The sequence below is a fragment of the Moschus berezovskii genome, chromosome 24 (genome assembly GCF_049115385.1).
Source record: "Moschus berezovskii isolate FMDL1 chromosome 24, NW_MosBer_1.0, whole genome shotgun sequence".
In the NCBI taxonomy this organism is placed as follows: Eukaryota; Metazoa; Chordata; class Mammalia; order Artiodactyla; family Moschidae; genus Moschus; species Moschus berezovskii.
The window spans coordinates 4557453-4567897 of NC_142483.1; the positions used below are offsets into that span (position 1 = coordinate 4557453).

The following is a 10445-nucleotide window of genomic DNA, read 5'->3' on the forward strand; positions in this document are numbered from 1 at the left end:
ATGGCTAAACTTTGGAAAAGAGAGAAAAACATAAAAACAAACAAAAAGCCTTCTATATATATTTTAAAATATAAAATACATTTTTTCGTAACTTCTGTATTGTCCCGTCATATGCACATTTATATAAGGTTTCAATCAATGGTACACATACATTCTTTATGTTACTTTTCAAAAAATATTTTTCAAGTTTGCTCTAGTTTTCCAATTTGTCACTGACAATTACATAACATTCCACCTACTAATTACATCATAATTTACTTAAGCATTCCGCTGCCGTTGAATAGTTATTTCCAAATATTGGTTCCTATAGCAATGCTTGTATGAAAGTCTTCGTGTATGTGGCTTGTCCTATATCCTCCACCTCTTTGGAAAAAATCTCTAAAGTAGGGGTACAGCAGCAGATTGTGCAATATTTTGCCCAACTGCCTTTTTAGCAGGCGGAACTAAGTGATAATGACAACAGCTATACATAAGAGAATCAGTGTCTTCAATTCCTGAATCACAGAATTTTAGGATTTAGAAAAAAAAACAACTATCATCAACAATCACTAAGACTAGTACATTTTCTACGATTATGAAACTGGAATTGACGTTTACAAATCTGTGTCTTGTAAGTCTGTTTAATGTGGGCCCTCCAGGGCCAGGCCATCCTCAGATACTGTATAAAATCCAGTCTCTGAACTTACAGACTGGGGATTCTTGGCAGCCATGCTAAGTTAAGGGGAATCAGTGATCCTCCGACTAAGCAAGTAACTGGCTAGCCTCTACGGACATGAGCTTATCGAAAACAAGACTGAGTCTCTCTAACTAATAAAATGTCAAACCAACAGAGCCAACCGACAGGATAATCTCAAGAGCTTCTATCACTACCTATAGGGTCATACATCAAGAGACTTAACCATAGGCAAGAGGGACAACAATCCGGACGAAACGCGCAGCGCGCTGGGCTCCAGGCTCTCAGATGGGACACAGGGCTCAGCAGCAGCGAGAGGTTCTCACACACGACAGGAGAGAATCCCCTGCAGGGCTTGTTGAAAGACAGATTATCAGGCCTTATCCCTAGAGTTTCTGATTCAGTAGGTCTGGGGTGGGGCCTGAGAATTTACATTTCCACCAAGTTCCCAGACACTGCTGCTGCTCCAAGGACCACTCTTTATTATAGACTATTTCTTGATTCTTTTAAAAACATGTATTAAGTACCTAGTGAGTACTGTGCTATGTGCTGGAGACAGAAAGATGAGTAAAACCAGTCAGTCCTGCTTCAAGAAATTAATAATCTATGTTTTTGTAGACACTGTACTGCTCTCATCCTGAAAGTCAACAAACTGGGCCTTGTTGAAAACAAAGTTTAAAAGTATATTGCTTTTAAATAAAACTAGGGTATTTCTAATTAATTCCAAATGCTTTAGGAAAACATGTAGTAATCCTACATTGGCAAAGGCCTGGGTGTTTTCTTCACTCTTCTGAATTTTCTGAACATATGCAAATAATTTGCTACAGTATCTTCTTCATTTATATATATATACATCATTCAAATGTTTATTCTCTTTCATAACTTCATCCACCACATAAAAAAGAGGAAGCTTTTATATAAGTACTCATCCACACACAATCAAAACCTTGTTTACAAAACCCAGGTAATTATCAACTGACAGAAAAAAAACAACAGTAAGTTGGGACTTAGGAATTCTCTGATTTAGATTTAGACTTCAGTAACACTGTGGAAAAGTGAATGACGCAAGTATGCAATATGCTTACTTACACCCATGACGGTGGCCTGTACTTAACTGTTAAACACTGCCTATCAGCTGATTCACAGAATTAATGACCTTGCTTTTGAGGTGGCTACTAAGCTTCTATTTCCATCAGATACACGTTGATTTCCTTAAGTATTTTTGACAAAAAACATAAAAGGAAAAATAAAGTATGTATAAAATTTTATGATCTGAGGATCTGCCAAAGTCTTAAGCGTTATTTATACATCTTTGGCATATTTTTTAATGACGTGATTGAGAGATTCCTCTCATTTCAATCTGTTAGAAAGCTACTTTATAAGTCTGGAAGAACTCACTCAAGAAGGGACTAGATAATTTGTCTAATGTCACAGAGAGAGGAAGACAGTCAGAAGTAACAGCCATATATCTAATTATGCTAGCCAACTACCAACTCCTAGAGCCTTAAATTTGATAAACTTCTTAAACTGACATTTAGGAATGACGATTTGTTTTTTCTGAAGGAAAAAATGATTCAAGGAAGAATTACAACACATGTTGATTTTGGTTTTTAGGCCAGGCCGTGCAGCTTGTGGGATTTTTAGTTCCCCATCCAGGGATTGAACCCAGCCTCTGGAAATGAGAACGCAGAGTCCTAACCACTGAACCACCAGGGAATTCCCCTGTGTTGATTTTTCAGAGAAAAAAATATGCCTGTGTGGGAGAATATACCCTTTTGTGTCACTACTATCTCAGTGACTATTTTCAAATTTGGTTTCATAAAGGCTGGTTTATGGAGAATTGGGGACAGGACTCGCTTTAATTTTATTCTGCCTTCTCCTGATCCCCTCTTTACCTTTCAAGTGTGTTTATTATTCCTTAAAAGCTTTGCCTGCAGTAGCAAGCAAACTAGGAAACTAACCTCTCAAATTTTGCTGATAATGTCTTAAAGAATTAACCCTGCTAGGAATATTGGCATTTTGAAGGCAGACTCCAAACTTTCAAAGGACACAGATGGCGGAGGCAAAATGATGGTCAGTGGGGTGGGGTCAAGGTGGAGGAGTTCTTTCCAGCATCTTGCTGCTGCAGGAGGCAGTCTTCACCATACAGGAGGAGTCATTCCTTAAACACACAGGATAATAATATCCTCTTCCCATTCACTTGCTGGGGCTCTCTCCTGAAGCAACCTAGAGCGCCCGACACAGTGACAGCGCCAAGCAGCAACTTTAGAATTCAACGCGGTCCTAAAAGTTTCTGATGTCACCAAGGCACAGGGTAAATTCTTAGAAACCAACCCCTTCCATTCAGGTCTCTGCTCGATTACTGTGCAACCCGCTGAGTGTGGGAAGTGAGTGCACACAGACCTCTTACACTCCCACTCAGGGTATTTCCCTAGTTTTCTCTCTCCCTCCTAGCTACCTTCTCCTTATCTACGGTAATCTGTGCAGACTTCACATCCCGGGTCTATGCTAATCTGAACTCTTCCCAGAAGGTCAGGAAATGTGTCTCAAAGGATCTTATCCACATATTACAATTCTAGAAGAATCCACGAATTGAAGTGCTTCTTAAAAGAAAAATCAGTTAAAACTAGCAATGAATTTATCTTCTAAAAGAAAAAACTACTGAAGTGAAATAAAAACTGTTTCTTAAGACACTGAATCAAATTGAACTAAACTATTATAGGATCGAGTGTAAATCCTCCCTTACAGTTTTAAATCTCCATTGTAAATGATTCATGGTGCATGAACTGATGACTTCATTTCTTTCCTTTATGTCTGAAAAATCGCAGTACAGAAAGGAAACCCATCCCCAAAGAGATTTTCAAGTTGAGAAAAGCTGAAGGTACAGCCACGGCTCTGAGAGAGCCAGAGAAGACCCAGGAAGGGAATGGAAATGAGCTGCTCCCCACTCCCAGCTGCAAAGGGAAAGCCACAGAGAAATGGAACAGCATCCACAGGCATGGCCTACCGCTTCTTTGTCCTCTGCCTCCGCACACTTCAAAGAGGTCCAGTTGGCCTCTGCGGGCAAACTGGGAACAGAGTGGGGTCCAAGCTGGGAGTCAAGGCCCTTACTTTCTTGCACAGGAGACAGTTCACAATAGAATGGATTTTTTAACAATCCATAAGAAGAGTTTAAAATTTATTATCTGAACCCTTAATTACATGCTTTTCCAATAAGTCCCTACTAGTAAACTGGTGGGTTCCTAGGAGGCATGTTCACTTTTCAAGCCACTAAAAGCCTATGTTTTTGGATATGGCTTCCTAGAAGGAGCCCCACGTTTTACGACAAGCACGGTCCCTATTTATTCTTTAAGCGGCGACACTAAAATGTCTTTTGAGCTGAGGGATCATAGGCCTCAGTGTAAAACAAACACACATTAAGCATTCACAGTATATGCCATAAAAATATGTAAAGACTAGAACTTCATCAAATAGAAGCACAGCTTGCACCTTCTAAACGTGTGAAGACGCAAAAATGGACACGAAAGGCTACACACTGTGTCTACACAGGACTCACAGAGATATTATCAACAGGACAAAAATAATTCTTAGGCTGATTTTTGTCCGAAGTCACCAGAGAATAGGAAATACAGTTTTAAACTGAATAATGACGAAATATCTCATGTCACAAACATCTGATAAATTGATCACCATGTGGCAAGCATTATCTTCTATTCATTGTTAAGAATCTCAGAATTAGTACTAGGGTTAACTATTAATATTTGTAAAAGAATTAGCTCAATTAAATTCAGGGACAAGGTCATATCATTTAAGATGCACAGATTTGCTGATAAAGTCTTAAAATCATACAAAAAAAGAGAGCACAAAACAATAATTCCAATACTTTTCCCATTTATACTGATAAGGAAACGGAGAGTTAGAAAGGATAAATGACTTGTCTCACTATAATAATTAAAATGGTTAAAAATGTAAACATTCACAGTCTGAATTAAACATTTGTTATTAAAACAGGTGTGCACTGACTGTTGAAGAAAAATACTAATACTATATAAACCTGTTTTTTAAAATAAAAAATAATTTAAGTATACACTATTATCGGTGATAGTTGTCTTCACATCTCCAAAAGTTTTCCCCCAAATACAGTCTACTTTATTTGAGCTGATTTCCTTTCAAGAACCTACAGTATTTTAGGTAAATAAAAATTAGAATGGGTTCAAAAGATACGCCGTAAAACTCCCCTAAATCTACCTCTGTGTTGTGATAAAATACAAATGGTAAATGACAAATCCGGGGAGGATTAAAAATAGTCTTCAATTTAAAATTTTCATCTAGAAAGCTATGACACTAACTGAAGTTTGATACACTGAGGCTATCTATGCTTGTAAGGTGGTTATTTACAGATCTTATTGTATTTTTGCGGAGTCAAATTAGATCAGTTTCAAAGGTTTAACCTTTTTAAATCACCGCCCTTTTTGTAGCTTTCAGGCCTAAAGAGAGAAAGCAACAGCTCAAGTGGTCAAAAGCAGTACAGAGATCTGCTAGGAAAAATAAAAGCAAGTTAGAAATTCAGTTTAATAATTTTGAAGGTGGTGGGAGACACATGTTTATATCCATAGGCTGGTGACTTTTTTGATTAGGATTTAACCAAAATTCTCTACAGCTGATATTTACTTTTAGTGGAACCCAAAACTTCTTTCAGTGTACTTGCCACATTTTATGACATTATTATATTTCCAAGTTCAACTGATAGTGAATTCAGCAGAACATCCACAAATTAGAATGACCAACATTTTCTGTCCTGCTCATTGGGCATATATAAATTCGATGAAAGAAGCAAAAGTAACAGACCAGGATATATAAAACATTTGTAAAGTATTATTTTAATACTGTTTTCATGAAACTCTCCCGACAGTTAAACACCACATCACAATTTTGAAAACTAAACGAAATGTATTATTAATACTTGTGTGTGTTTCCATTACTGTGCCATTCATACAACTGTCCAATACATAATTATCTTGATAATTAGGGATAGCAGCAAACATCCTTATTTAAACAAATGCTTACTTTCTTTTTTTACTGATTAAGAGCAATTAGCTATGATCAGTACTGTAATGCATGTTCCTAAAGTCATGCTTTTTTCTTGTATAAATTTTCATACACAGGGATAATAGTTTTAATGTCATAGAGATGTTATAATTAATAGCATGATTTTTAGAAGTCCTGGCATGCTGTGATTCATGGGGTCTCGGAGAGTCGGACACAACTGAGTGACTGAACTGAACTGAAGTTAAGTCTTTAAAATGTTCTGAAAAATATACAAAGAAGCGAAGAGTGAAGAAACAGTCCCCTCAAAGAAAATAGCAATATTTATTTAAAATGCCAACTGCAAAAATATGTTCAAGGCATTCTAAGTTTAATAAAGAATATGATGCAGGTGGATATTTTAGTTTTAATTTTAAAATAAATTATATTATTTTAAATTTAAAAGCATGAAAAAACCAGTGCCTAAAAAACTTAGCCTGGAAATCTCCAAACCTTTATACCTCACTGATGCCACGTTTTTTACAGTAGTTATCATAAAAGCAAGAAACAAACTTTTAAACATGAAAAAGAATTTTGATTTAAAAATTAAATCACCAGATTCTACACACTTTCCAGTGATTTCCAAGAGATTGAGCAGTGGGTCATTAATTGATCCTAAGATCTTTAAATTTTTTTTAAGATCTTTAAATTTAAGATCTAATTATCAGCAAGTGAAGTATCACATATCATTATAATTTAAATAAAGCATAATGACAAGAAGTACTCAGTAAGACTAAAATGGATGATTTTATAACAATCTTCAATTTTTGGCTAAGGACACTCATTTAAGCGTTTTGTATATCATAGAATACTATGGTGCCTATTAACTTCACAGACTGAATCCGACTGAAAATAGGCAACATAAAAACTGTTTTCAAATTTGAAAAAGATCTTTTGAAGTATCACCCAGAAAGCTGACTGGTAGCATCTTTGTTTTCTGCAGACCTTTCATAGAAGTGGAAAGAATTTCTTTAAGAGAGAAGCTTCAGTGAACATCTACATTGGTCTTTATTACAGAAGGGTTTTGTAAAAATCATCTAGACGGTCATGAGGTCCTGTTTTCAGTCAGCGATTGATCCCTTTACTATGAACAGGAAGAGTGCCACCAAACACCTGGGGTATGTCCAAGGTTTGCCCAGTGCCTTCTAAATAGTGTTAGTCATTACTCTCTCAATATCTCCAACTACAATTTGTTTCATGAATGATAAAAACAGTTGACGTGAAAATAGTGTACTTCAAAACCAAGTTTCTCCAGCAACAGGTTTCAGACAACTCAGTTAATCATCGTGTCTGGTTTTGTTTTCAGACAATGATCTATACAAATCAATTTTACAAGTTAACCTCAATCTTGAAAAAAAGAAAACTTTAGTTTCTTCATGACAGACTGCTGTGTTCTTTTAAGCTTTCTCTCCTCAAATAATTGACACTATTTCCCCAACCATTACTCTCAGACCCAAGTGAATGAAATTCTCGCGGTAAAACAAGAGCACGACCAAATAATAACAACAGAATAATCATCATCACCACGAGCCTCACGAGCAGCGTTCTGCAAATTCTGGACACGCTTCACCAACAGTGATTTCAACAGAGTGCAATTACAGAGTAAGCCGACTCACCTAAGCAAGGGGACTTAAGAATTTAGAGACGCAGGCTTCTGATCACCGGCGGAGGTAAAGGCCCCTTCTTTACCTAACCACTGACCTTATATAAAAGCCGCAGATAGGTTACTCCCAGTTTCAGCCTCCTTACCTTAGGCTCCTCCCCTAACACCGAGGCAGAAAGGACCACAGATACACACCCACTTTCCGCCCCGTGCACGCAGGGACTGGAGATTTCGGGGAAGCCAGCCCTGCGTCCACCTTCCCCGGTCAGGGCTCCGCACAGCGGCAGTCGAGCCTGGCACGTGGAGGAGCCACCGCGCCGTCCGGCCACCTTCCGGACCGCGGAGCGGGTGGGAAGGGCCCGCGCTCTCCATCCGCTGCCCCCGGGGCGCCAGCGAGCCCCGCGTCCCGGGCCACTCCGCTCGGTTCACGGCCAGCCCAGCGCGCGAGGGCACCGAGGCTGAGGGAGCGCGCCCCTCCCGCTCCGCCCGCCCCCAAAGTGCGCCCCAGGCGGAGCTGTCACCGCGACCCCACGGTGGTCAGCCGGGGCGCCGGAGACGGAGCCGGACCCCCGCGGCCGCGCGGCATCCCGCGCCGGGGGCTCCGGGGCTCCCCGGGCAGCGGCTCCCAGACCGCTCGCTCCCTGGGCGCCGGCGCCGGGGCTCACAGACCCGGGCGCTCTCGAGCCCCGGACAGGCGCGCGGGGCGCACGGGCTCGCACCGCAGCTCTCCCCCGCGCGCGTCGCCCGCGGCCCGTGCCCTCCGCCGCCCGGGCGTCTGCTTGGGGCGCGACCCTCGGCCGGGACGGGACCTGTCAGCCCGGGCGCCGCCGGCCCACGACCCCTGCCGCCCCCGGGGCCCCCTCGGCCCGAGAGCCCGTCGGCCCCTCCGCCCGGTGCCCCGCGCCCCGCGCCCACCCCCGAGCGCCGCGGGGCAGCCCGGCTCTGACCTGCGCCGGTGGCCTGGCGGCCCGCTCCGGTGTCCAGGCGGCCGACCCGAGCGCCGCGGGCGGCGGAGGCTCGGGCGCGGGCTCCGAGTGCGGCCGGCCCCGCCCGCAGCGGCCGGGGCGGGGGCGGGGGCGCGGGGCGCGGGGAGGGGCGCGGCGGCGCCGCCACCGCCCGGCGCACAGTAGGGACCCCGCGCGCCGCGCCCACCGTCTAGCGGGCGAGCCTACTCTGCGCCCGGCCTCGCCTGTTCCTCGCTACCGCCGCTGGGCGGCGGCCCCGAAACGGTCCCTTTTTTGGGGAGGATGCCCGCGGTCACGTCGGGGAGAGCCGACGAGGTGTGGGGCTCCCGAGCCGCCCCCTCTCCGGGCCCGCGGGTCTCGCCTTCGCACGGTGGTCTGCGGCTGTTTTTGTTGCTTCCCCTCAAGTTCTTTTCAGTAACATCCTTTTAAGTCAAAATTTTAAAAAGGAGGAAAGAAATGAGAACGTACTAAGGATCACCTGTTTTTTTGATTTTTTTTTTTTAATCCCCTACCCAATGACGCTGCACACTTTCAGCTCCCCGCCCCGCCACCCCCACCCCACTCAACACTTTCGCATTTCGTATTTCCCGCTGGTATTCATGGTTCACTTAAAGTGACAAAGTTTAATTGTAAAAATTTTAAGTATTCCTTAAACTCATTGACAGAATTTTTTAAATTCTTTTAGCAGTGTTTCTGACGCCGAGGAAGCCGGACACGTGGTGTGTGTGTGGGGGGGTGCGAGTGGGGCGGAGCCTGGGACTCAGGTTGGGAGAGTGAGGCGCAGTTTGGGTTCCGAGCTGCCTCGTGCATGGACCGGGTGGACTCTGGGCACCTTCGTTTCCTGCCACTCCCATCAACCAGTCCAAAGCAGGGCTGAGAGATGGCCAACTAGAAAGCCTCTGGTCTTCTGGACAAGACCTTACTTACCTTGTCTGTTTCCGATCCCATTTGCTGAAAAGCACACCCTGTTCTGAGTCTGGCAGTTCTTGGGGAGCGAATAAGAAGTGTTATCAATTACTTGCCCAAGATGTTCTCCACCCCCTTAGCGTCTTTTTTTTTTTTTTGAACAGAGGAAAATTTATGCGTCGAACCTGGACTGGTCACTTATGATAATATACATGCTACAATTCCATTCTCTCCAATCATTCCACCTTCACCCTCTCCCACAGAGTCCCAAAGACTGTTCTAAATGCCTATGTCTCTTTTGCAGTCTCTTATACAGGGTTCAGGTTAGCGTCTTAATTTGGCCGTCTTAATTTTTCTTCTAGGGAAGCTGGTCCTTGTTTGCAGTTACAAGTAAAATATCGTGAGGATGTTTATCATCTTGGAGAACGTTCAGAGTTTAATTCAGCAGATCCATGTCCCCTGCCTGGCCCATAAAATAGGAAGTTGAAGAATCATAGCTCTAGAGGGACTTAAAAGAAGACCATCACCGAAAAACCCTATTTCCTTGCCTGCCAGGTAGGTAGAGAGCTTGATACTGGCTCAGCATTCTATACTCAGGCATCGAGGTGCTGCATTCCTTTCTTCTTGATCGCTCCAGACTGCCAATCTGCTTAAAAAAAAAAAGCTGAAATATAATTTATAGAGTCTGACATTTAATCTAATTTAAATGTACAACCCAATGATTTTTAGTTTATTGACAGAGTTTTCCCTCACTTGTACTGAGAAATAATAGGCCTGCTGCTGCTGCTGAGTCACTTCAGTCGTGTCTGACTCTGTGTGACCCCACAGACAGCAGCCCACCAGGTTCCCCCATCCCTGGGGTTCTCCAGGCAAGAACACTGGAGTGGGTTGCCATTTCCTTCTCCAATGTGTGAAAGTGAAAAGTGAAAGTGAAGTCGCTCAGTCATGTCTGACTCCTAGCGACCCCATGGACTCCAGCCTACCAGGCCTGGCACGCTGCAATTCATGGGGTCGCAAAGAGTCGGACACGACTGAGCGACTGAACTGAACTGATCACTATATAAGTTTAAAGTGTACAATATGATGGCTTGATTTTTGGTATGTTGTGAAATGATTACGATAGACTTAGGTAACATTCGTATAGAAACAATAAAAACAGAAGAAAATGTTTCTCCTTGTGATGAGAACTCTTAAGGACTTTCTTAGTATCATG

General features: G+C 42.9%; 1 protein-coding gene across 3 annotated transcripts in view; it reads right to left on the minus strand.

The window, feature by feature from the left end:
• The window catches only part of PPARG (peroxisome proliferator activated receptor gamma), a 124755-nt gene extending 116209 nt beyond the window's left edge, over window positions 1-8546 (minus strand). The window contains exon 1 of one of the 3 annotated variants that reach the window (XM_055413559.2): window positions 8309-8546. The gene's annotated coding sequence lies outside the window, so the exon portion shown is untranslated. Of the gene's footprint in view, window positions 1-7374; window positions 7513-8308 lie in introns of those variants that run through there. The other 2 variants (XM_055413555.2, XM_055413554.2) reach the window with 2 other exon arrangements.
• Window positions 8547-10445: the final 1899 nt, after the last annotated feature.